Source organism: Hemicordylus capensis, chromosome 3 (assembly GCF_027244095.1).
Source record: "Hemicordylus capensis ecotype Gifberg chromosome 3, rHemCap1.1.pri, whole genome shotgun sequence".
Taxonomy (NCBI): domain Eukaryota; kingdom Metazoa; phylum Chordata; class Lepidosauria; order Squamata; family Cordylidae; genus Hemicordylus; species Hemicordylus capensis.
In genome coordinates, this window is record NC_069659.1 from 231,856,360 (window position 1) to 231,883,746 (window position 27,387).

The 27,387-nt window shown below is 43.7% G+C and overlaps 1 long non-coding RNA gene across 1 annotated transcript in view; it reads left to right on the forward strand.

The window, feature by feature from the left end:
* The first annotated feature begins 6,832 nt into the window (after positions 1–6,832).
* LOC128350879 (uncharacterized) overlaps positions 6,833–27,387 on the forward strand; it is a 51,135-nt gene continuing 30,580 nt past the window's right edge. Inside the window, exons 1-2 of the long non-coding RNA XR_008319489.1 lie at positions 6,833–7,793; positions 11,902–11,956. This is a non-coding gene — a long non-coding RNA (uncharacterized LOC128350879). The remainder of the gene's footprint in view (positions 7,794–11,901; positions 11,957–27,387) is intronic.

Here is a 27,387-nt window from a genome sequence, read left to right on the forward strand (position 1 = left end):
GGCATACTCTCCCCATCAAAGAGCTTTCAAAGTCAAAGAAGATCCAGTCGGCCACTCAGTTCCTTACGCAAACAGGAAGCCTTCGGTTGCTCTTTCCCTCTCCCCACTTCCTAGGTCCAAAGGCAGGCAGGTTTAGCTTCGCCTTCTCTTTCTTTTGCCAGCCACCTCGTTTTCCTTCAGACACATTTCAGGCTGTTCTTTTGGCTCCAAATCTCAATGTTTGGTAGGGCTTGTTTCCTGAAATCTAAAGTGGATGGAAACAGCAGGGGCTGGGAGGGGGGCAGAGCAGAGAGGTGGCCGCGACCCCCACTGATACTTACCTATCCCAATCCCAAGATCTTGGGGTAATGGAGCAGCACCTTTGCAAAAGCAGCAGCAGCTGCTCAACAAGAGTTGGTGCCGCCCACTTGGGCAGAGCACCAACAATGGCAGGCCATGGTAATTTGCAAAATGTTTCAATTGGCACGCGCTTTCCAAGTTTTTGGACCGCTTCCCTCTCTCTCTCTCCCTTCTTCCCATCAGCCAGCCTATAGGATGCCTAGGAACTCTGTAGACTACGTCTGCCACCATGCATTGCAGCTGACAGGACAAACACTGAGCAGGCCTGGAGCTTTCCAGGCATGCTGGGAAATGTAGTATGCACTGCTGGCTTGCTTGCTTGCTTGCTGGTGTGGAGTTAAAGAAGTCGGAGGGCTAAGATTCCTCACCGGCGGGCTGCTTCTCGTATTATGCAAACCAGGTGTGCAGAACAAACAAAGACTCAACTAGAATGCCACCAAACTGCCATTAACATGCATACATTCGTTCGGTCCCAGTAGTGTAGTGAGGCTGGTGGCGGCTGCCGTGGCCCCTGGCCCCACCACTCATGTCTGACATCAGACACAGGGGGCGTGTCTGGGGCCGCTCTCACACACCCTGATTGGTGGGTGGCCCGGGTTATTTGAACCCTTTCACCCAGTGGTGGCTCCGCCCCTGGGGAGAACAGCTGTCGCTATCTATCTCCAGCACAGCATCTGTTCAGTAGCTGCTGCTGGTGTCTATCTTATATTTCCTTTTAGACTGTGAGCCCTTTTGAGAGAGGAAGCCATCTTATTTCTTTTTCTATGTAAACCACTTTGATAACCTTTTGTTGAAAAGCAGTATATAACTATCAGTAGTAGTAGTAGTAGTAGTTGTTGTTTGTTGAGGGTTGAGCTGAATCATTAGAAGAGCCAATATGGCCAATTCTGGATTGCTAAGATGCAAGACATTTAATACTACATGTGTGTAATAAAAAGAACAGGACCTACTGCAATCAAAGCAACAAATGGTGGAAATCAGTTAAGTTACAGTAGCGAAAAATAAGGGAGACAATATGGAGTTGTTCATGACCCCTTCCCCCTAGACGGTCCTTTGAACCTTGCTGGGAGCGCAGACCACACTCTCAGACGAGCAGCACTGTGCCAGTCATAGTGGAGTATCCCACAATGGAGGATTCCCCCGCATTGGGAGATTCCGTCAGACAGGCGCTCTAGATGCCTGTCAGATGGGCACTCTAGATGCATGCAGCCCAAGGAGACACACGATCCCGGCAGCCAGGTTAAGAGAGCCCCCACTCCCTTAACCTCGGCTAAGAGCCAGGCTGAAAAGTAAGGTTTGGCTGGGCAAGGATACCAGGGTCCATGTGGATCCTGGCACTCTACACGGGCATCCTGCTCCAGGCTAGAACAGCCTCTGTGTCTCCAGCCCCTGTCCTTATCCAGGACTTTTCTCTGCAATTGCAGAGTGGCTTGCAAAAATTACTTCCTTTTCTGCTCTTAAGGCTCAGTCTAGTGCTCCTGTATTTGCTGGCATGACAAGGGTAAGATGATGTGAAATTCCCTACCAGGCACAATGAAGTCTTTTATTTGCCATATTTAATAAGTAATAGAAGCAAATAAATAAAGGAGAAAGGACTTTTGACCCTAAAACAAGTGGATGGGGTAGTTGACAGCTTCATTAAGAATCAACTGTTTTGAGAAATTCAGGTCAGCACACTGTTTCATCTATACACTTTTGCAGGGGCGTAACTACCATTAGGCAAGGGGAGGCGGCTGCCTGGGGCCCCCACGTCTCAAGGGGCCCCCCAGAGGCAAGTCACATGTGAAGTGAGTGAGTGTGTATCAGCGAGGGGCCCATTTTAAAATTTTGTCTCTGGGCCCACTCGTTACGCCCCTGCGCTTTTGTCCTGAGAGCTACAATCATGCCCAGATCCTTTCATTCCCATCACATCTGTGAGATACTAGAGGAGGAGACAGATGGTGGGGGCTGATCTGGAAGCACTCTCACTACACTCAGTCCAGACACACCTATTCATTTCCAGGGTCAAGCTCTGAAAAAGACATTTCTGCAAATTTGCAGTAGAAGCCAGCTATGTACAGTGCTGATTGCCTGGCCCATGTGATGTCACCCTCCCCCTAACCTCTGGAACAACTCTGCACTTAAAAAAAAAAAAGAGTTCCTTTTTAAATTAGTAAAACAATTAATGAATGGATAAACACGTGAATATTTATGTGAAGCTTTTAACAATAAAAAAGAGGGATAGCTTGTCTGAACTGGGTGGATTGGTGTTGAAATAAGAACATAAGAACAGCCCTGCTGGATCAGGCCCAAGGCCCATCTAGTCCAGCATTCTGTTTCACACAGTGGCCCACCATATGCCACTGGGAGCCTACAGGCAGGAGTTGAGGGCATGCCCGCTCTCCTGCTGTTACTCCCCTGCAACTGGTACTCAGAGGCATCCTGCCTTTGAGGCTGGAGGTGGCCTATAGCCCTCTGACTACTAGCCTTTGATAGACCTCTCCTCCATGAAGTTATCCAAACCCTTCTTAAAACCATCCAGGTTGTTGGCTGTCACCACATCTCATGGCAGAGAATTCCACAAGTGGATTATGCGTTGTGTGAAAAAGTACTTCCGTTTGCTGGTCCTAAATTTTCTGGCAGTCAATTTCATGGGATGACCCCTGGTTCTAGTATTATGGGAGAGAGAGAAGAATTTCTCTCTTTCCACTTTCTCCACTCCATGCATGATTTTATAGACCTCTATCATGTCTCCCCACAGTCATCTTTTTTTCTAAACTAAATAGTCCCAGGTGCTGTAGCCTTGCCTCATAAGGAAGGTGCTCCAGGCCCCTGATGTTGGATTGATGGCCGACACACCCAGCACTGTTTCACGGAATGTCTGTTTGCCATTGTAATCATGAGGCTGGGCTCAGTCCCTGACTATAAGATGTGTTGTAAGCTCTCTTTTTCTATAAGTGTACTAAATTAAAAAGTAATAACATTACACCAATCTTCTCTTCTACTTTAGCTGATTATTGCAAGGCTTAGGGATATCTTTTGGTCCAGCACACTCCAGCATGGGCTGCTGCATGACTGACATTCTCCTAATTTGCAAGTCATCTGTGGATCTGGAATTCCTCCTGAGGTGAAATAGAGTTTTTCATTGAGGCCCGAAAGATTTTGGAGGCCCTGATTATTAGAGGAGGCTTAAGGAGATAATTAAGAGCAGAAAGTGTTCTTTGCTTTTGTTTTTTTGTTCCCTTGCCTTTAGAAAAAATCTACTTTTCTTTCAGCACATCATATGTTTGTTATAAGACCACTCCATAAGAATTTTGGGATAGCTAATTAAGTATAGTATTTTCCAAGGGCCTCTCCAAATACATTTATAAAAACTGTTGATAGGCAAATACTGTACTCGAAAAAGGTATTTGTAGAATTAAACTAAAAATCGCCAATCCTTTTAATCAGGAATCTGGTTTTCCTCATTTTTTACTCCTCACCACTATATTTGATTTAGTGGAAACTCCTGTATTAAGCTGTGGAAAGATTAAAAAAACCAAAAAGAACTCAAAGAAGCTGTTTTCACGGGCAGCGAAAACTGGGGAAGTCCAGCCCGGTTTTCGCTGCACATGAGAACTACTGGGAGCCACGTGGCTCCCGGTGGTAGCGAGCCCTCTTAAGTAGTCTGACACTTAACCCAGGTTTTTGGGTGCAAGTGCACCCAAAAACTGGGCTAAGTGATCACGTGTCTGCCGTGGCTGCTGACAGCTGCGGCAGACACACTTGGGGGGCGGGAGGGGGGCTCCCAGTAATGTACTGTGCACTCGTGCAGTGCATTATTTGGGCTCTGGGGGGTGCCACACTGCACCACACAGTGGGGCATCCCTGCGCCCAACCCCCAGAGTGTCCGAGTGAGACGCTGGAGCGCCATAGGGAAGCCGCCGCTCATCTGGGTGGGTGATCCGCCCATCTAGCAACCAACAGAGGATCGTCTGCGGGAAAGGTAAGGTGGTTGTTGTTGTTTTTTCTTGTTTACACAGTCAGACAGGTGTTATTGACTGGTTTCTTTTATCCAGACATTGAGTCTTTCCCAAGGACCTGGGATGCCAGAATTTTATTGTCAGTTGTTATAGATATCGTCGCAGAAGATAGGCTGTTCCCAGTAAAGTTGCTTTTTGTAACTGGCTGATGGTGATTTCTGTGGCCCCTATGGTGTTGAGGTGCTCTTCAAGGTCTTTTGGAACTGCACCCAGGGCGCCAATGACCACTGGGATTATTCTGGTCTTTTTCTGCCACAGCCTTTCAATTTCAATTTGTAGATCTTTGTATTTGGTGATTTTTTCTATTTCTTTTTCTTCTATTCTGCTATCCCCTGGTATTGCTATGTCGATTATTTTCACTTGTTTTTCTTTCTTCTCGACTACAGTGATATCTGGTGTAGTGTGTGGCAGATGTTTGTCTGTTTGTAGTCGGAAGTCCCATAATATTTTTGCATCTTCATTTTCTACCACTTTTTCAATTTTATGGTCCCACCAATTCTTGGCTACAGGTAGCTTGTATTTTTTGCAGATGTTCCAGTGTATCATTGCTGCTACCTTGTCATGCCTTTGTTTGTAGTCAGTCTGTGCGATTTTTTTACAACAGCTGATTAGGTGGTCCACTGTTTCATCTGCTTCTTTACAAAGGCGGCACTTGCTGTTTGTGGTGGATTTTTTTACTTTTGCTCTTATTGCATCTGTTCTTAGTGCCTGTTCTTGTGCAGCCAGTATTAAACCCTCTGTTTCTTTCTTCAAGTTGCCATTCTTAAGCCATTGCCAGGTCTTGGTGATGTCTGATTTTCCACTTATATTGTGCAAATATTGACCATGCAGGGGCTTCTTTTTCCATTTTTCTGCTCGGTTCTTGAATTGTTCTTTCTTGTAGGCCTGCTTTGTTTCATTGGTGTTGAATAGTTTCGCATTATTGACCATTTGAAGTGCATCTTCTTCATTGTCCTTGATATATTCTTCAAGGCCTCTTTTCTCCTCCTCTACTGTTTGATGGACTTGCAGCATTCCTTTTCCACCTGAGCTGCGAGGGAGGTATAGCCTATCGACATCACTGCGGGGGTGCAGAGCATGATTGATGGTCATGATTTTCCTGGTCTTACGATCCAGTGTCTCTTGCTCTGCCTGGGTCCAGTCTATTATTCCTGCAGTGTATCTGATAACAGGTATAGCCCAGGTGTTTATGGCTTGTATGGTGTTCCCGCCATTGAGTTTGGACTTGAGGATTTTTCTAACTTTCCTGATGTATTCACTTCCAGTTTTTCTTTTAACTTCAGTGTGTGCGATGTTATCAGTCTGGAGAATGCCCAAGTATTTGTAATGTTCTTTCTCTTCCAGGTTCTTGATCTTGCTTAAACAGACCAACAGAGGATCGTCTGCGGGAAAGGTAAGGTTGTTGTTATTATTATTATTATTATTAATTTGATTTCTATACTGCCCTTCCAAAAATGGCTCAGGATGGTTTACACAGAGAAATAATAAATAAATAAGATGGCTCCCTGTCCTCAAAGGGCTCACATTCTTAAAAAAACACAAGATAGACACCAGCAACAGTCACTGGATGTACTGTGCTGGGGGTGGATAGGGCCAGTTACTCTCCCCCTGCTAAATAAATAGAATCACCACGGCAAAAGGTGCCTCTTTGCCCAGTTAGCAGCGGATAACTCTCCTTCCCTGCCGTTAGCCCCAAAGCTCTTCTCACTGATCGTGAGAAGAGCTTCAAAGTGTTTTTGTGGCTAACTTGAAATCAGTTTGTGGCCAGTAGTCATAAGAACATTAGAACAGCCCTGCTGGTTCAGGCTCAAGGCCCACTTAGTCCAGCATCCTGTTTCACACAGTGGCCCACCAGATGCCTTCAAGAAGCCACAGGCAGGGCGTGAGGGCTTGCCCCCTTTCTTGATGTTGCTCCCCTGCAACTGATATTTAGTGGCATCTTGCCTCTTAGGCTGGAGGTGGCCCACAGCCACCAGGCTAGTAGCCATAGATAGACCTGTCCTCCATGACTTTGTGTAAGCCCCATTTAAAGCCATTCCAGCTGGTGGCCATCACCACATCCTGTGGCAGAGAGATCCACAAGTTACTTGTGCACTGTGTGAAGAAGTACTTCCTTTTGTTGGTCCTAAATTTCCCAACCTTCAGTTTCATTGGACGACCCATTTCTCGTGTTGTGAGACTATTGACTATTTTTTCTCTGTCCACTCTCTCTACTCCGTGCATAATTTTGTACACCTCTATCATGTCTCCCCATTGTCATCTCTTTTGTACTGTTTGCACCAGCCCCTTTGTTCCGTTTCCACCCTTTTACCCCACTGCCTCAAGAACCTAACCATTGCCCTAATGCCCTGTTATCCATGGCTTTACTATCCACCCCCCTGTGGAATGGAACCCCCCATGGATAATGGGATTCTCCTGTATCTGTGTATAGACCTGAACCCGTGTACACTGTACACTCATATGAGTTTTTGTGTAAACAAGGCTCAGTGCTTCGTTGGAAGTGCTGGTGCTCTACAGAGGCTGCAGCTGCATCCCAGAGTGACACAGCATGCACACTCACTGTTTTTTTGTTTTTTGTTTTTGCCAGTCTCCCCTCCCCAAGAAGCACTTTGTGCAACCTGGAAATAGGTACCTCAGGGCTGGCTGCACAGCCCTCAAGGACCTACTTCCAGGTTGCAGGGAATGGGGCCCTAGTGGTAGGTCATCTGCTTTGCATGCAGGAGGTCCTGGGCTCAATCCTTGGCATCTTCCGTTAGGGCTGGGAAAGACTTCTGCCTGAAACCTTGGAAAGTTGTTGCCAGTCAGTACAGACAATGCTGAGTTAGGTGGATCCATGGTCTTACTCAGTCCAAGGCAGTTCCTATGTTTATGTATGTTCTGGGAAGAAGGGAGATGCATACATAAAATAAATAGGATTGGGCTGCTAGTTCTTCTCTTGCTTTATATTGGATTCAGAACTGCACCATCAAATTACTGTAAGAAATTCAAACTTTGTACTGACCCGGAAGCAAAAAAGAAAAGGAAAGTGATAGTTCTGTTGTGCTGGGGACTCATGAAAAGTGAACAGCATAGTTGGTGAAACATTATGTTGGTCAGAGCCCCCACCCCCCAAATCCAAATCTCTTTTTTATTTGACAACGTCCCTCTTGATATTCAACAATATAATTTCTGATCTGTGTTCATGACAGACTGCAAAATGATTTTCAGAGAGGAATGTGGGACTCCATGGCTACTGCTGCTGGTTTTGCAAATGATGTCACTTTTCAGCAAGATGACCACAGGCAGCAGGGGGCTAAGAAGAAATTGCATTTCCCAGGACCCCTGCAGACAACCCCTTGAATGATATAGGACATCCCATCCCTCAGTTCTGCAAGAATCTATTCTTTTCAAGTAGGGCCGGAAACCTGGAAAAATTGTCTTTCTTTTGGTTACACCCTCGGCGGTCTTTCCCATGTAAGCATCTCATCTCTTGTAGTTCAAAGAGTGCATGTCAATATCGTGTGTGTGTGTGGGGGGGGGGGGGTTAATAGGATACGTACTACTTGATAGTCTGAACTTGTATTTAACGGGGGGGGGAATTATTTATGTAAGGGGAATTTCTTAAACCATTCTTCTCTGCAACAATCTTCTGGGATGTGTTATTTTGAAAATCAAGAACATCTGGCTTGCTAAGGAGGGAGAAGGTGGGTGTGGGTTGCAATAGCAAGGGATTCAATAACAATTAAAATGGAATAAAGTATAACAGCAGTAGTGGCTCATCCTGACAAGTAGGGGGGGGGCGCACCAAACGAGGTGCAGCTGCCTCTGGTTCCTGGCAGTTCTAGTTGAACCTCTCTCCCCCACCCTACCCCAGTATTCATGAGAGCTGCACTGCCTGCAGGCCGGCCATTTGTCAGGTAAAACTGCCTGGGCTGATTCGTCATTGACTGGCCCGCACAGTTCTACCTGATGAATGGCCAGCCTGCAGCTAGCACAGCTCTTATTAACACTGGGGTGGGGTGGGAGAGAGAGATGCAACTGGAGCTGCCAGGAACCAGAGGCAGCTGCGCCTTGTTTGTTGCCCCTCTGGCGTGTTAGGATGAGCCACTCCTGGCATGACAGGAGGCGAAACAGAGTGCAAGGAAGATCTTTTAAAATGTGACACATTTTGCGGATTATCCCTTTGTACCAAAAGAAAAACCACAGGGCTCTGTGGGTGCTAGGAGTCGAAGTTAACTTGATGGCACACGTTCCCTTTACTATAGGGTTGGTTCAGACACAACGATACTTCTCTTAATTTCTCTGCTTTTCACTACTCCACACTTGATGGCTGATAAATGTATGTCGTGAGCTTCCTGTTGAGTGTAAGAACTGCTTCTGTTGAAACGCTTTCTGCTTGAAATGATGTGAGATGATCTGAAAGTTCTGTCTGTGGTGTTAGATCCACGATGACCCATTCACACACGGGAGTCTTCAAGTCAAGTGATGAACATACATATGTGAACTTTGTTTGGTTTGTGTGTGTGGCGCGGTGTGTGTGTGTGTGTGTGTGTGTGTGTGTGTGTGAAGAAAATTCTTGCAGGCAGCAAAGGGTAGCTGTTAGTATACTTATTTATAAAAAAGAAGTAATAAGTGTGAGTTGTTTTTTGTAAAATATAACCCATAGTGTTGCTTGACATCTCCATTCTGAAAACTGAAATTACTCTGTAGGGTAATAAGGGCTACAACGATCACTAGCATTAATGACTAGTTTGCTAATCCCATCTATAATTATTAAAAGAAAATGTTACTGCAGTAAGTTCATTGAAGTGACACTACTTTTACCCCAAATGACAAATGGCTGGATTGTCCATAATTTGCCAGGTTAAATGGTGGCAACAACCATGATGCTGATCCTGCTGGTTAGAACATCTGTGAGCTGTGCAAGATGCCCTGATTCAATGTGTCCAGTACTCTCAGGCTCAGGAAGCAGCAGAAGTATATAGATTTTAATGCAAAGTTATAATTTCCTAGGTTAGCCAGGTTTAGAATAAACTTTTGGCTTATCCAACAGGCTCATCAACTTCACTCAAGCTGCTCCAAAGAGTTCCTTATGTTGGATAATTAGCTGCAGGAAGCATTTAGAAACACACCATCTAATCACAGTTCACAAAACTGCTCAGTGCAATTTTCCAGTACCACTTCCCTTTACTTTATGCCATTCTGAGGGAGTTAGAAGTCACATTTTTGCTTTCCCATGAACTGACTGCACTTGTTCATGAATTAAGTCATAAAACTTACAGAGCACATTCATAAAGCAAAGATTAATTCTGGGCTTACTTAAGTATCTGAGGGTCTACACCACGTCACTGTGAAAATGTTCTTAACAGCTTGAGCTGAAGCAATATGGAAGGAAGAGAGTCACATGACTTCCCTCCCACTGTCACGGAACTCCTCTGCCAGGGTGTTAATCAGCTGGTGGGCTGTGTTCAGCTTGATGGATTCCAAGTTGTGCAGGCCTCTTATTCACATTTGATCTTGTCTTTCCTCCCAGAAGCTCTAAAATTTTAAAATTTGGTTTTTAAAAACCTAGTTTTGGCTGAAAGGTAGTAGCTCATGGCCAAACATGAGTTCAGTAGCTACAGAAAGATGTCTTGGGACCTGAATGTCCAATGAAAAGGGGGGAAAAATTTAAAGGGCTCATTTTTAATTTAATTTGCTTTATTAATTGTGGCCAACACTCCAACATTATTCTTTCAGACAGAAAATAAATATTTCCACCTGGAACAAGTTGGGTAGGTTCTATGCTACAGAGGCTTGTAAAGAGACTGACAAACTGACTTATTGGCAGCAATATACTCCATGTCTGAGTAGCCCATAGTCATTTGGATGAGACATCTAAAGACTCTCCCACGCTGAAATTTCTACTTCATGCCCATCTGGACAGTTTTTCCAAATACGTCTCAGGAGGCTACAAACTTTCCTGTTTAATCTTGCAGGAGGATGCAAAGCTTTTATTATCACATTTTATATTAGTACATGATTCTTTTCCATATGGAAATAAATTGGAAAAGAAATTCAGGTGGATCCCCAATTTCAATCAGTCATGCTAATTATTCCAAGTCTCCCTTCTCCATTTTGATTGCATCCTGACAGATTGTTTTCAAAACAATGAAAGGCATTTTAATTCAAAAAAGAAAGAAAGCACCCAAAATCAAAATCTTTCTTTAAAGTTTCTTGGAATTTCAGCAACTGGGTCTAATAAAACCAAGGTTATGAAGTGACATGAAGTCTGGAACAGCCAACCTCCTTCCATAATATGCAGCACAACAAAAATCTATTCATAATTGTGGGTGGGGTGTGTGTCATATGAAAAATGGATTAGCCCCCACATAAATTGGTTCTATGGCAGATTGCACACAGATATTAATATGATGTAAAAAATGTGTCTGACATAAGATGTAGTCAGTACTGTTAGTTATTTGAATAGACAATGCTGCCTCAGGTGCAATTCTGGTGGCTTCATGGGCATGCCTGGAACAAATTTTCCCCAGGAGTCCTATTTCAGTTCAGAATGTATTATTTCTTGGTTCTACTTCCTCCAGTAATAGGATGCCCTGGACCCAGCTGGTTTCCTTATGAAGAAAGTACTAGAAAGTTATGTTTTTGTTTGTGCTGGGCAAACACCCCATGGCTTGATTTGGAAACAGCATGTGATTTATAAGTCTAAAGTTGACAAGAATTTGGGAAAAGCTTGTCTGTTTCTTGAGAGTTCTTGTTCAACATATAAACCTGATGATATCAATCACATGGATCTTGTCCTATTGAACTTCAGTTCGGTTTGGTACCACAACATGTTTTAAATTGCTGTGAACATGGATCCTATAACATAACAGTGGCAGAAAGAAATTCATTGTATTTACTGTAATGCATTTTGCGGGGCTCATAGCAGCTTAGAGGGGTGATTTTTAGTGGGGGGAAGGCATGATGAAAAAGGATTAAACAAACACCCTCATCTCTGTGATGCAGTAGGATTGGGCCTCAATAAGACCCTAACAGAAACCAGTTATTTATTTACTTACTTACATATTTATTTATTTAACATATTTATATACTGCCTCAAACCCATGTCTCCCGCTATTATTTTTTGCCCTCCAAACTATGAGATGCCAACCTGAAATAACTTTAAAATAAGATTCCTTGTGTAATACAAATATAAAATCCTGTTTGCCACAGATTAATTTAATATTTAAATTAATATTGCCATGAATTAATTTAATATTATCTTTGTGGCCCATCTCAAATATTAGATAGATAGATAGATAGATAGATAGATACTCAAGACTCCTGTTCTTGCAAGCTTTTAATTAGAATTTTAATAATTTGTTTTATATTGTTTCTATTGTGTTTTATGTATTTTAACCTGTGATTTTAATGTTGGATTTGTACACTGCCTAAAGATTTACATATCAGGCAGTATGAAAATATGATAAATAAATACATAAAAATAAGATATATTACCCCTTTTATCTGGTTTCATTAAAATTTGTTTTTCAAATTCTGTTATCTCTCATAAACCATATTGTTGTAATTTCCCTTGCAGATAATGCCTAACCTGAAAAAACAGAAACAGTAGAACTCTCCGACCTTCTCTACTAGTAAGCAAATTCTGTTATTGTATAAATTGTCCATATTTCCAAAAGTCCTTTAGTCTCACATATGCTAATTCTATTCACCTACATAAATTTCACATTAATCCATCTTTCCTGAAGTGCTTCAAATATGGGTTCTTCTTTTTAAAAAATTGATTGATTTTGATTGATTAAGTGCCATCAAGTCGGTGTCAGCTCTTAGCAACCACATAGATAGATTCTCTCCAGGACGATCTGTCTTCAACTTGGCCTTTAAGGTCTCTCAGTTGTGCATTCATTGCTGTTGTAATCGAGTCCATCCACCTTGCTGCTGGTCGTCTTCTACTTCTCTTTCCTTCCACTTTCCCCAGCATTATGGATTTCTCAAGGGAGCTGGACTTTTGCATAATGTGTTTGAAGTATGATAGTTTGAGCCTGGTCTTTAAAAAATACTTAGCAGTTATACAGCCATTTTTAAGCATTCCAAGTGCTTCAGCTCACATACATAATCCCAGTAATCCTTACCCAGTGAGGTAGACCAGTTCGCACTACTCATATTGCAGATGTGTAACTGAGGTTGTAAGTATAGTGGTGTTGGGGCTTCCCGCGGCTGTGGGAGGGCCCGATTACTCACCGAGTCACAGGGCTAAGGCTGCACTGTTCCTGGGTACAGTCAAAGCTGGCCAGGAGGGCCTGGTTGCCAGGAGACCAGGGAACCGACAGACCGTGGGTGGGCCAGCATGGCCCAGCAGGTTGTCCCCTGGTGGTGAAGAGGAGAAGGCAGGGCCTCAGCAGCTGGCAAGATCGGCAACAGCTGAAGGAGGGAGGATGCAGACAGCTAGACTCGAGTCCGGAGAGGGTGATTGGGATTGCCCTGATTGCAGGGCTTTATTTAAGGTTTGGATGGCCAAGGATGAGGTCAGGAGAGATGGGAGTGAGTTGGCCCTAGAGACTCCTAGAGAGGAGCAGTCTGACCCCTCTCCCTGATGGCTGGTGGAGGAACAGAGTGGCAATTAACACCCCCGCCCCCAGCACTTCTGGGGCCACTTCAATAGACTTTGAACAGGAGCAGAAGAAGGGAGGTAGTTGGAGATTGGCCACAGGCAAGTCCGTGACAAGTAGTTTTTTTTTAAGGCTAATGGTTTCAAGACAAAAGTGACATTTGAATGGGGGAATTTCTTGGTTGACAGTTCAGCACTTTATTCCCTGTGCTACACTAGCTCTTCTTTCTTTTTCCTTCTGTTATCTTCTTATATCTGCCAGTAGTCTGCTGTGTATTGATAGACATCACTTCATCCCTGACTCCATATATATGTGCTCTATCAAATACTGACAGAATGGGTCAACCTGCCTTCATATCTAAGGAGCAAGTTTGTATTTGTTTCATCCGAGACCTTGAATATGTACTGGAGAGAACAAACTCAAGCCTGTTTTGCTCTGTGTCCTAAGCCAGGAAACCATTCCTAAATCAGGTTATGGCGCTGTGTCAATCGGACAGCCAAGTTTCATTTAAGTATGTAGCCAAGTGTTTTGTAGTGAGTTTTCAGTCTGGAATTTGCAGAAGCTGTGCTCCCTGGATTCCATGTCTTTTGCTAGGAGGGCAGAAAGTGACTTTAATTTCTGTTTTAAACTACTGTATTTTGGTATAGATCCCTTGTAACCATGTAAGATATAACCTACCTGTCTCTTATGTTAGGATGTTTTTGCTCTGGTTTTTTTTTCTTGGACTACTATTTGTGTTTGTCAAGAAACCTTAACATCTTGATTAGATAAACCTGACCTGGGAGATTCTAATGAATCTTATCTCATCCTGTGTTAATGCCTTTGACTTCTCAAGCTAGCTGCTGAGAAAATCTATCATAAGAACATGGGAAGCTGCCATATACTGAGTCAGACCATTGGTTTATCTAGCTCAGTACTGTCTACACAGACTGGAAGCAGCTTCTCCAAGGTTGGAGGCAGGAATCTCTCTCAGCCCTCTCTTGGAGATGCCATGTGGGGAACTTGGAACCTTCTGCTCTTCCCAGAGCGGCTCCATCCCCTGTGGGGAATATTTTACAGTGCTCACACGTCAAGTCTCCCATTCAAATGCAACCAGGGCAGACCCTGCTTAGCTAGGGGGACAGGTCATGCTTGATACCACAAGAGCAGTTCTCCTCACTTTATTCTCTGTGCTAACCCTAACCCTGTATGGGGTGGTTAAGGATTCTGGCAGAGTTTCATTTGGCAGTTCAATTTCCCGCCGTAGTATATAAGAATCCTACTGTTCTTTAAATCAGAAGGTAATGTCAGTCTGTGGCAGCTCAAGATTTCTGTGTGCCTGACACAAAGTGCCAGATACGCCCCCTGCTTTTCCTTCACCCTCCCCTTCCCCTTTCTTTTAAAGTGTGAGGTAGGAAGGCATCTTGCTGCCTTGCTGGTGTCCCAATAATCTGTGGCCTGAGGTGCCTGCCACACCTTGCCTCATGGAACGGCCACTCCTCGCGTCAGCTATTGAGTCTTTGAATTATTTAGGGTGGATTGAATCTCGGTGGTTAAGCTGGAGCAACTCACCATGCCTATAATCAGGTTTAACCAAGTGACCCCTGGAGCCCCAGGATAAAGCAGGAGTGAGGACTCTGCAAAGGATCACAGGGATGTCACAGGGAATAATGAGGTCGCCATTTGAAAGCTACACCAATGGATGAAATTCCAGCATTATTCTGAGAGCGCCACAGCAGACTAAGCTTGAAAGAACGCTGGCAAATAGCTGACATGTTCACAGCACCCAAAGGGCCTGCCCTTACAGGGCACCATGTAAGCAGGAAAGACTTAAAATGGAATTGGCATGGCTGAGAGCTATCCACTGCCTCAGCAAGTAGGAATGCTAACCCATTTCAGTTCAGGGAATGAGAGATTTGGTGGGAATGGGAGAAGGGAGGGCCACCAAGGGGGATAATGCAAAGGCTTTTGTGGAGCAATTTAGAACTTTAGCAGAACCCTCAAACACAAGCCCTGAAGCTGATGTCAGGAGCGACAACTCTGATTTAATAATAAATATTTGCCTTCTCTTTATTACATCTTTGACATTCTTTTCATACAGCAACTTCTGGCACCAAGAGCGCAATCAGTCAGTGGCTCCTGTAGGGGTCACCTGTGCTCTGCATTGGTATGAGGAGATACTTAATACTTTCTGACGTTTGCAAAGGGCTTAATACTTTTTGACCTTGCAAAGAGCCAATTACTTGTCTTAAAGTGCTTTACTTGTATACCATGCACAAATGGAGCTGTATAAATGTATCTTTGCAGTTGGCACATGATATAGGTGGTGTCAGATTTGCTGCGGTAAGCTTAATAAATGATACAGACTGGAGTATGAACAAAGGAATTTTATGTGAACTGTGTGACTCATAATGTTGATATAAAATGGCTGCTGCGTTAGAGTTCTGTTCTTTTCTCGGTGTTCCCAGAACTATTTCCCTTGACACAACTAGTCCTGGAACTCACTGGACTGTATGTACAAAGGGCAAAGCCACTCTTTCAAAGGGTGGTTAGATTACAGTTTGTGGTGCTTATAGGAAATATCTGGTTGCCAGAAAACACCCAAACCTCTCCTGTCCTAGATGTTTTCAGTCTATGTTAGTATCCACTCAAGATGTTGTCTTGCTCTGAGAACACTGTTTCAGGCCCCAGATAAGCAATTTTGCTTGCTCCTTCCCCGCTCCCAATTCAAAACAAACCAGAAGCCAGTGACCTCATTGTCATGTTCCAAGCCTGGCCTTGTTTTGACTAGGAGGCAAAGGCCATGTGCAACAGGTGCTTCTGCTATCTTGCTGTTCTCAGAAAAAAACAGGGCTATGAATAAACAGCCCAAAATGGTCTTTCCTTGGTCGTGATGGCTCTGCCCAAGCCCTTTTGTCATTTTAAGATCAGACACCCACCAAAAACTGAGTGCTGTCCATAATACCATGTGTAATCAGTGATATAGTATTTTTAATGCTGTTTTTCAAACAAAGTACATGTGACAGGATAAAAACCAGGATGATAAAACCAGTGTAGTGGATTAAAGCCTTTGTCTCAAAGCAAGCTCATGTGAGGGAAAGGAATGCTGAATCACCCCTGCTGAGCTGCCTGGCTAGGCTTCTCCTAAAACTATTCTGTATTATCAGTAGGGTCAAAATGCTGCCGCCACCCCCTTTGTCTACAGAAACTCTCTGGTCCTGGGATTGGATAATCTCAGAGAAAATTCTCTGAATTTTGCTCTTGACAAGTACAAAAATCTTCCACGTGCAAGCCTACACGTGGTGAGAAAAATGAATGTTGAACTGCTGAACATTTGAGGACATGTTTGCACCAGAGGAATCCCCCTCCCCACCTTTCCTGAGTTAAAAACCAACTCAGAGAGGCTTGTAAAAAGAAAAGAACTAAAAATAGCTTTAATCAATTATTACAGACTACTTCCATCCGAGGCTTTCTCAGCTTTTAGATACACTTGAGAATATTTAGTGGGATTACAAAAATAGGTTGTCTTAATGCATGTGTAAATGTTTACAGAGGCTTTTGCAACACCCTAGGTGTATTGAGTATAGGCTAGTGTTTCTTATTTCAATTACGTTGCAGGTAAACTAGAATAGAACAGTATCCAGAATATGCAGAGCACACACATCAAAGAAATATAACATCCCTAACACAAAGTCTGACTAAACAAACTTTTCCCTAGACTAAACTTCTCTTTTCCTTGAACTTGCCAAACTCCTGATGAGACTTCAAGCTTCCTGTAATCCTGTTACAGGATTACAGGATCCCAGGCTTTACAGTTATCCTCCAGCAGCCAACCTCCATGGCCACATGTCCTCCTGTGCATCTCCAGACTAGCTTCTCTCAACAAAGAACTCTCTTCTTCCTGGCAACAGCTCTCTAGGTCCCACCCACCTGGTGTACTGATTGGCTAAGCATTGGAGTTCACCAGCCTGTTAGTCAAGACAATGGCTCACTTCTGGTTAAATCTTTAGAGGGAGGGGAGGATGATCTCTACAACCAGGATAAAAAACAGGAAGAATGGCAGCAAGGAGGAACTGCAGTGCTGAGATGGAAACACAAGAAGCTTCCAGCCTTCCTTTAAAAATCCTCCATATTGAGGCCATGGTTTCCAAAAAATGGCATTGGCTTGTGAGTGTGGGCTTCTACATGAGCACCAGGATGACTACCAGACTGAGGCCGTGCCTACCAGTCTCTCCTGCTCCCCAATCTTTTCTTTTTAGGCACCTCACTAGGAAATAGAGTTTCTCCATATTTAGTGAAGCAGAGAAGAATTCTTATCACACTTCAAAAGAATCCCCTCAGGACCTGTTTATTGAACCAGTTATGACTTTTTGAATTTAGGGCTTTGGTTTCAATTCAGGTTCAGGGTAACCAAGACATTCTAGGTTCAGATTCAGTTCTGGTTCACTGAAAAACCATCTTTCAACTTTTTGGGGGGTTGGGGTTCAATTTGACTCCTTTGTAAAAAGAAAGATTCCATCCATCTTCATGAATGAATGGAGAAGGAAGAATAAAAGTAACTTTATTCTATTCTGCAAGATTCTTAGATATGTAGCAGCAGCTTTTTAGGCCCATTCACATGTTACATTCAACACTCATACAACAATGTACAGTGTACACAGGTACAGATCTGTACACAGGTACAGTCATTTATGTATTATGTTTAACACAGGAACAGAAGTGCACTTCCTATCTATATTGTGCATGTGAGGGGCCTGTATCCAGGTTCACTTTTAAAATGAACACAGGTAGTCATTCACACATACACATGCATGAGTGTACAGACATCTGTACACTCATACAGCCTAATGTCTGAATTGGGCTATTCTACATAATAGGATCTCTAAATCAGCTTTATTCAAATATTGGTCTTATATCCAGACTTTATTAAAAACACACGCACACACACTGCCAAAAGAGAAATGTAAAGTTATGCAGAAAAGAAGTCCTGTATCAGAAACAGTGCTTGTGTGGATTGCCTCTGTCAAAATGTACTTACTGTGTTTGGGATAATGTGAGGTAAAATGGTATTTCAGTGTTTCATGTTTGATCTACAATGGCTGTTTCACACACGCAAGTCACATGTTGCACTCATCAGAGATATAGATATGAACATTATACACCCTTTTACCACCTCTGGGAACCCTAAAGCTGTGGAGATAATTTGCCTCCAATCCTCTGTGTGATCATTATCATAACGTCACTCTCTCTGGGCTGCACCTGTGAAGCTGCACCTGTGAAGGTTGTCTGTGATGTATGCAACACTGGGATATCTGTTTTGTATGCTAATTTGTTGCTAGAAGTCAAAGGAAGAAAAGTAGCCATCAGCAGATGAATAGCTGAGTTCAAAACATTAAGCTAATTTCACAAAACGACACTGATTACAACAGTGAATAAATTGTGACTCTTGTCCTAATTCTCATACATGTACATGGACCTAATATACCAGGCTTCAATTAAACACATTTCCATTGGGAACAGGCAGCTGTGGCAGAAAGTGCGCACAGTTAAGCCATTCTGAGCACTGCACCAAAGTGCTACTTTTTAAAAGGTTAAGTGTGCCATCAAGTCGATTTGGACTCCTGATGCCCATTAAGCCCTGTGCTTTTCTTTGGCAGAATACAAGAGGGGTTAACCATTGCCTACTCCTGTGCAGTATGAGATGATGCCTTTCAGCATCATCCTATATTGCTGCTGCCCGATATAGTACCAGCAGGGATTTGAACCGGCAACCTTCTGCTTGTTAAGCATTTCTCCGCCAAGCCACTTAAGGTGGCTGCTACCTTTTAAGGATGCATATAATGCCCAGTAACTGTGAACCATCAGAAACAAAGCTGAATGTTGCCGTTGGCTGCATGAGCAGCAACTTCTCTCGCTATCCTGACAATGCTGTAAATGGTTCCCTCATATGAACTCCCCCTCCTCAGGCTAAGTGTTATGAAGCTGTGTTCAGTCTCCATTTGGAACAGCTCCAGGTCTCATTCACAAATGAAATCTGGTTTGGGAAGAAACGTATGCTCTAAAGTGATGTGGAGCAGCTGTCCAATATTTTTTTCTTGAGTAAATACTAGGAAACCGTGCAGCCTATGGTAGGAACATCAGTAGCTTATTTCCACCATGCCCCTCCCATTTATAAGACAGTTTACTCATTCTATAACCTAGCATCTAAAGTTTATCACGTATGAGTCTCTCCTGTCCCTCCTGCTTCTGGCTGTTTGTTTCTAAGATTAAGGAAACATCCTCTGAAACTGCATGTAAGTAGCCTGCAGGAGGAGCTGTCTTTCAGCACTTAGGAACCATGTGTGGAATAATCATCAGGAGCAGAGGAGGGGGTATATGTAGCCACAAAATTCATTTCCCCGGCAGAAATGAGGAAGACAGAGTGAAATGATTGGCAGTATCCTGAGGATTGCAAAGCTACTAGATAGAGTTGTGGACTGCAAACACTTGCAGATGTAGGAATTATAGAGAGCAGAGGGGCTGCTTTGAAAAGTACCCTCACAACCTTTAATACAAAATGTACCCTTTTCTGTCCCAGTGTGATCTCTCAAAAACCAGTCCTGCAAATTTCCAGTGTTTAAACTGGGGAAAAAACTAGTCCTGCAGATTTCCAGTATTTGAACTGGGGGAGTAGCAGCAGGAGAGAGGGCATGCCCTCACCTCCTGCTTGTAGGCTCCCAGCGGCATCTGGTGGGCCACTGTGTGAAACAGGTTGCTGGACTAGATGTGCCTTGGGCCTGATCCAGCAGGGCTTTTCTTACGTTCTTAAGTTCTTAAATTGGTTACAGAAAGTACCTATTGGCTACTGCATGTGATGTCACTAAGACACCTTCCCCAAATCTCTGAAGTAGCATTTCAACTATTGTTTAAAAATGTTTGTGGACTTTATTGATAAGGTGAAGGAGGAAAATATAAGCATACATGTGCTATTTTTAAAAAGAAAGAAAAAAAGGTGGGCAACATAAGGCAAAGGACAAAAATGCAGCTGATCCAGTATTCAAATTTTCAGAATGTATGTCCGTAACGCAAGTTGCAAACATGGCATCACAATGCAGGTGAAGAACCCTCTGTGACTGCTCTTGAAATCTTATGCTTGTGTTCATTCTTAGTTTCTACCTTCAGCATAAACCATCAGAATTAGGCTCATGTTGTTAACCCCTGCTAACTTGGCAAAGAGGCACATTTTAACATGGTGATTCTCTTTATTTAGCAGGGGGAGAATAACTGGCCCTATTCGCCCCCAGCACAGTACCCTCCAGTGACTGTTGCTGGTGTTTATCTTATGTTTCTTTTAGATTGTGAGCCCTTTGGGGACAGGGAGCCATTTTGTTGCTTCTCTGTGTAGACCGCCCTGGGCCATTTTTGGAAGGGCGGTATAGAAATTAAATAGGTGATGATGATGATGATGATGGACCCAGGGCATGGTTTGAGGGTACATGATGAAGTCATTCTGCTGAAGCTAAGCAGGTCTGGGTCTAAATGGAAGATCATCTGAGAACCCCATGTATACTACCTTGAGTTCTACTGTGGAAGAAAGCTGGGATATAAATTTATTTATTATCATATTTATATACTGCCTGATATGTGTATCTCTAGGCAGTGTACACAATTTAAAACACAATATAAAACAGAGTAAAAAAAAATAAAAGTTTCAAAGAATAAAGGTTAACAATTTCATTGGGATAATAATTAAACAGTATAAAATTAATTTCAGTTTAAAGCTTGAGAAAACAGGTGCATCTTGAAGGTGTTCCTAAAAGCAATCAGAGTTGGAGATGCTCTGATTTTGACAAGGAATATATTCCAAAGTCCCTGGGTAGCCACAAAGGTGGCCCGGTCCTGAGGTGCCACCAAACGAGCGGTGGCAACTGTGACCAGACCTCTCCAGATGATCTTAACAAGTGACAGGGTTCATGACAAAGAAGGTGCTCTTTTAAAGCACTTTCTTTGGGTACGCTGGACCCAAGCCATTGAGGGCTTTATAGGTAATAACCAGCACTTTGTATTTCACTAGGAAACATATCAGCACCATTGCAGTTATTTTGAAATAGTTGTTATATGGTCCCTTTGGTTTATCCCAGAGACCAGTTTTGCTGCCGCATTCTGTACCAATTGTAGTTTCCGTACTACATAAAAAGGCAGCCCTACATAGAGTGCATTACAGTAGTCAAGCCTGGAGGTTACCAGCACATGCATCACTGTTTTAAGGTAATTTACCTCCAGAAATGGGTGTAGCTGACATATCAGCCGAAGCTGCTAAAAAGCGCTCCTGGCCACTGCCTCAACCTGAAAAGCCAGAGAGTGTTTTGGATCCAGCAACACTCCCAAGCAAGATCTTTCAGGGGAGTGTAAACCCATCCAGAACAAGCAGATCTAAAACATCTCTTGGGTCCTGACTCCCCACAGTCAGTACCTTCATCTTATTTGGATTCAACTCCAGTTTATTATCCCTCATCCAGCACATTACCCACTCCAAGCAGGCATTTAGGGAAGTTATACCATCCCTTATGAAGATGATATGGAGAAATAGATCTGGGTGTCACCAGCATATTGATTACACCCTGCACCAAACCTCCTGATGATCTCTCCCAGTGGTTTTATGTAGATGTTAAAGACCATTGGAGAGAGTGGAGCTCCATACTATAGCTCTTGCTTTGCAGAGCTGCAGTCTCCAAGTGACACCATCTGGAATCTACCAGAGAGGTAGGTACAGAATGACTGTAAAGCAGTGACACCCAATCCTACCTTCCTCAGGCGATCCAGAAGGATATCATGGTTGATGGTATCAAAAGCCCCTGAGACATAGCTGTGAGAATAGCTGCAATATTATGCAGCTATTCTCACAGCTATGTCTGCATAGTGGGACCCATCAAAGTGGCTTGGGATTTGGAGCAGGGAAGTATAAATATTCCTTTAAAAGAATGGATCTTACTGGATAAAGTAGAGCGAGCTCAATCTGTTAAAAAACCAAATATAGTAAGAATTTCTATAGAACATGTAAGGGTGCCTGGGCAGTTTTTCCTGGTTCCACCTGCTGAGCTTATTGCTCAACCTATCTAGGAAGACTGCCGGTGGCCATAGCCCTCAGAAGCCTGCTGGAGAAGAGGAGAAGAGGATACCATCACCCCCAGGGTGTGAGACTGGGGTGCCTGCCTCTTCTCTTCTGCCCTCCCTGGTTGCCATCTGCCTCCCCCCAGGACTGCTTGTGGAGAGGCTTTGCAGGACTGGGGCTGTAAGGGTGCCTGGGCAGTTTTTCCTGGTTCCACCTGCTGAGCTTATTGCTCAGCCTACATAGGAAGACTGCCAGTGGTGGCGGGCCCACCACCGGTGGGGTTGCCACTGAAGGGGCAACACCAAAGGGGGTTGCCCCTTTGGGGGAGCCACTTCGGTGGAGAAACGAGGGCGAGGGCTGGACATTTTGTCCAACCATTTGTATAGAGGGAGGCATTCAATAGTGGGACTTCTGTTTAATCAGTTTTAAGTTGTGCTGAGGTTGAGTTGAAGTTGTAATGTGTGTGGGTTTGTCTGGAGATGGGGAGCCAGGGAGTGCCTTTGTTGAAGGTGGGGCAGCTATTCCGGTGGTGTTGGGTAACAGAAGAAAAAACGCTGGCAGGTCAGCGGGCTGTTCCAGGGGAAGGGTGGTCAGAAATCTAATAGCTGTCCCCCTTTCCGGATGTCCTGCCAGCTCTTTGACCTCGTAGAGCACTGCCAACATCCCACATAACCTTACCTTGCTCCTCTGCAATGCCAGGTCAGTCCAGAATAAACCAGAACTCATCCATGATTTGATCATGGATGAAGGGGCTGACCTGATGTGTATTACTGAGACTTGGTTGGGGGAGGCTAGTGGTCCAGTTTGGTCCCAGCTTCTCCCGCCAGGATATTCTGTAGAGGAGCAGGTGAGGGGACATGGGCGGGGAGGTGGAGTGGCTGTGGTCTATAAGGATAACATCTCCCTTACCAGGGTTAGGGTATCGGACCATATTGAATGTGTGTACTTGAGTTTGGGGACCAGGAATAGATTGGGACTTTTGTTGGTGTACTGATCGCCCTGCTGCCCAGCGGAATCCCTTACTGAGCTCACGGACTTGGCCGTGGAACTCGCGTTGGAGTCTCCCAGACTTTTGGTGCTGGGGGACTTCAATGTTCATTTTGGGACCAATTTGTCCAGGTTAGCTCAGGAGTTCATAGCGGCCATGACGACTATGGGCCTATCCCAAGCGGTCTCTGGATCGACGCATATTGCAAGTCACATGCTTGATTTGGTCTTTTATTCTGATCAGGGTGGTGTTCTGTGGGTGGGGACTCCTACGATCTCCCCGTTGTCATGGACGGACCACCATCTGGTTAAGGTTGGACTTACAACCGCTTTCCACCTTTGCAGGGGCGAGGGGCCTATTAGAATGGTCTGCCAGAAGAGGTTACTGGATCCGGTAGGATTCCAAGAAGCCTTGGAGGGAGTTAATGTTGGCTCTTCTGGTGATCCTGCTGATGCCCTGGTTGAGAACTAGGGCAGTAGACACAATTGCTTCTAAGCGTCCCCTCTGACCTGCTTCAAAATTGGCCCCTTGGTATACGGAAGATCTACAGGGACTGAAGCGGCAAGGTAGGCGACTGGAGCGCAAGTGGAGAAAAACTTGACTCAAATCCGACAGATTACGACATGGAGCACATTTAAAGATCTATGCTCAGGCGATACGTGCAGCAAAGAAGCGGTTCTTTTCTGGACGTATTGCCTCTGCGAGTTCACGTCCGGTGGAGTTGTTCAGGGTTGTGAGGGGACTAGTATCTGCTCCCTCTCCCTTGAACAAGAATTTGGAGGCATCAGTTACCCACTGTGGTGTGTTTAATGAATTTTTCGCAGACAAAATCTCTCGGATTCGGGCCGACCTAGATGGAGACTTCACAATTAATTTGATGTCTGAACTGGAGGTGTCCGACAACTCCTCTTATATGATTCGACTGGATCAATTTCAGTTTGTGACTCCTGATGATATGGACAAGCTGCTTGGAGTGGTGAGGCCTACCACTTGTCCTCTTGATCCTTTTCCAACATGGCTTGTTCTGTCTAGCAGGGAGGCTGTTGTAGGCGGCCTGGTAGAAATCATAAATGCTTCTCTGAGGGAGGGAAGGGTGCCTCCTTGTCTTAAGGAGGCAATTATTAGACCTCTTCTAAAGAAGCCTGTGTTAGATCCCTCAGAGTTGAGCAATTATAGGCCAGTTTCCAATCTCCCATGGCTGGGCAAGGTAATTGAGAGGGTGGTGGCCTCTCAGCTCCAGGCGGTCTTAGAGGAAACTGATTATCTAGACCCATTTCAAACTGGTTTTCGGGCGGGCTATGGGGTGGAGACTGCCTTGGTCAGCCTGATGGATGATCTCCAATTGGCAATTAACAGAGGAAGTATGACTCTGTTGGTCCTCTTGGATCTCTCGGCGGCTTTCGATACTATTGACCATAGTATCCTTCTGGAACTTCTGAGGGCGTTGGGGGTGGGAGGCACTGTTTTACAGTGGTTCTGCTCCTACCTCTCGGACAGATTCCAGATGGTATTGATTGGAGATTGTTGCTCTTCAAAATCTGAGCTTAAGTATGGTGTCCCTCAAGGCTTTATACTCTCTCCAATGCTTTTTAACATCTACATGAAGCCGCTGGGAGAGATCATCAGGGGATTTGGATCTGGGTCTTACCAGTATGCTGATGACATTCAGATATACTTCTCCATGTCAACTTCTTCAGGAGTTGGCATATCCTCCCTAAATGCCTGCCTGGAAGCAGTAATGGGCTGGATGAGGGAGAATAAACTGAAGCTGAATCCAGATAAGACGGAGGTACTTATTGTGCAGGGTCAGAACTCTAGAGATGATTTTGATCTGCCTGTCCTAGACGGGGTCACACTTCCCCAAAAGGAACAGGTTCGCAGTCTGTGAGTACTTCTGGATCAACGTCTCTCCTTGGTTTCTCAGGTTGAGGCGGTGGCCAGGGGTGCCTTCTATCAGGTCCAGCTGATATACCAGCTGCGCCCGTTTCTTGAGATCAATGACCTCAAAACAGTGGTACATTTGTTGGTAACCTCCAGACTGGACTTCTGTAATGCGCTCTACGTGGGGCTGCCTTTGTACGTAGTCTGGAAACTTCAGTTGGTTCATAATGCGGCAGCCAGGTTGGTCTCTGGGTCATCTCGGAGAGACCACATTACTCCTTTGTTGATGGAGTTACACTGGCTGCCAATAGGTTTCCAGGTAAGATACAAAGTGCTAGTTATAACTTATAAAGCCCTAAACGGCTTAGGCCCTGGGTATTTAAGAAAGCGTCTTCTTTGCTATGAGCCCCACCGGCCATTGAGGTCACTTGAGGAGGTCCGTCTCCAGTTGCCACCAACTCGTTTGGTGGCTACACAGAGATGGGCCTTCTCGGCTGCTGCTCCGAGATTGTGCAATGCGCTCCCTGCTGAGATATGATCCTCCCCATCTCTGGCAATTTTCAGAAAACACCTGAAAACACATCTCTTCAAACAGGCTTTCTCAGCTTTTTAAAACTTGTTTTTAAATTGTTCTGGTTATTTAATTGTTGTTTTATGATGTTTTTAATTGTTAATCATTGTTTTATGCTTTATAATTTTTGTTTTAATTATTAACTGATTTTAATGGTGTTTTAATTTAAACCACCCTGAGCCTTTTGGAAGGGCGGTATAAAAGTTTTAATAATAATAATAATAATAATAATAATAATAATAATAATAATAATATATGGGACAAAGGCATGACAAAGTAGCAGGGATGATACACTGGAACATCTGCAAAAAATACAAGCCACTTGTAGCCAAAAATTGGTGGGACCATAAAATTGAAAAAGTGGTAGAAAATGAAGATGTAAAAATATTATGGGACTTCCGACTACAAACAGACAAACATCTGCCACACAATACACCAGATATAACTGTAGTCGAGAAGAAAGAAAAACAAGTGAAAATAATCGACATAGGAATACCAGGGGATAGCAGAATAGAAGAAAAAGAAATAGAAAAAAATCACCAAATACAAAGATTTACAAATTGAAATTGAAAGGCTATGGCAGAAAAAGACCCAAATAATCCCAGTGGTAATTGGCGCCCTGGGTGCAGTTCCAAAAGACCTTGAAGAACACTTCAACACCATAGGGGCCACAGAAATCACCATCAGCCAATTACAAAAAGCAGCTTTACTGGGAACAGCCTATATTCTGCGACGATCCCTATAACAACAGCAACAACATTGACAATAAAATTCTGGCATCCTGGGTCCTTGGGAAGGACTCGATGTCTGGATAAAACAAACCAGTCAATAAGACTTGTCTGACTGTGTAAAATAATAATATATGGGACAAATACAAAGCAAATCTCATTCCAGGGCAATCCATTATTGCATCATCATTTTTGTATCACAAGGATTTTGCTGTGGATAAACAGGTATCTGACCTTTCTAATTGGGAACAAATGGAATATGTTACATATGGAAAATTCGGGTGTAGAGGAGGGTAGCAAGCATGACTTGTCCCCTTAGCTAAGCAGGGTCTGCCCTGGATGCATATGAAAGGGAGACTAGAAGTGTGAGCACTGGAAGATATTCCCTTCAGGGGATGGAGCCACTCTGGGAAGAGCAGAAGGTTTAAAGTTCCCTCCCTAGCTTCTCCAAAGTAGGGCTGAGAAAGATTCCTGCCTGCAACCTTAGAGAAGCTTCTGCCAGTCTGTGAAGACAATACTGAGCTAGATAGACCAATGGTCTGATGATTCAGTATATGGCAGCTTCCTATGTTCCTATTATTGGACTTCCTTCAGTTGAGGAAAGTAGCCACGCCGCAGCTAAAGGTAACTTTGTTTCAGTACTTGCAAGTACAGAATCTCTTTTTAAGAGTGGCACAGAGAACTGATTTAGGTCGCAAAAAGTCCAAGTCAGAATCATTAATCATTATTAATATCTGGGAACAAATGCAAAGCAGTTTTATAAAAAAATGTATGAATTATTAAAAGAGGGTACTAAAGAATCTGACCTATACATATGAATATTAATATGAATATATATATATTCATATGTGTAGGTCAGATTCTTTAGCACCCTCTTTTAATAATTCATACATTTTTTATAAAACTGCTTTGTGTGTGTGTGTGTGTGTGTGTGTGTGTGTGTGTGTGTGTGTATCTATCTATCTATCTATCTATCTATCTATCTATCTATCTATCTATCTATCTATCTCACACCAGGCAAAAAAATTTGGCTAAGTGTAATGCAAAGTATAGTTGAAATCACAGGAGATTGTTTGGATGGTAAACCCCAATGTTTACTCTTGGATTTGAGAAGTTTAAAAAAGTAAATATGAGGATGGTGGGTAATTGTTTGGCAGAAGCAAAACTACTGATAGCCAAATATTGGAAGCAGGAGATTGCCAAGCACTGATGAGTGGC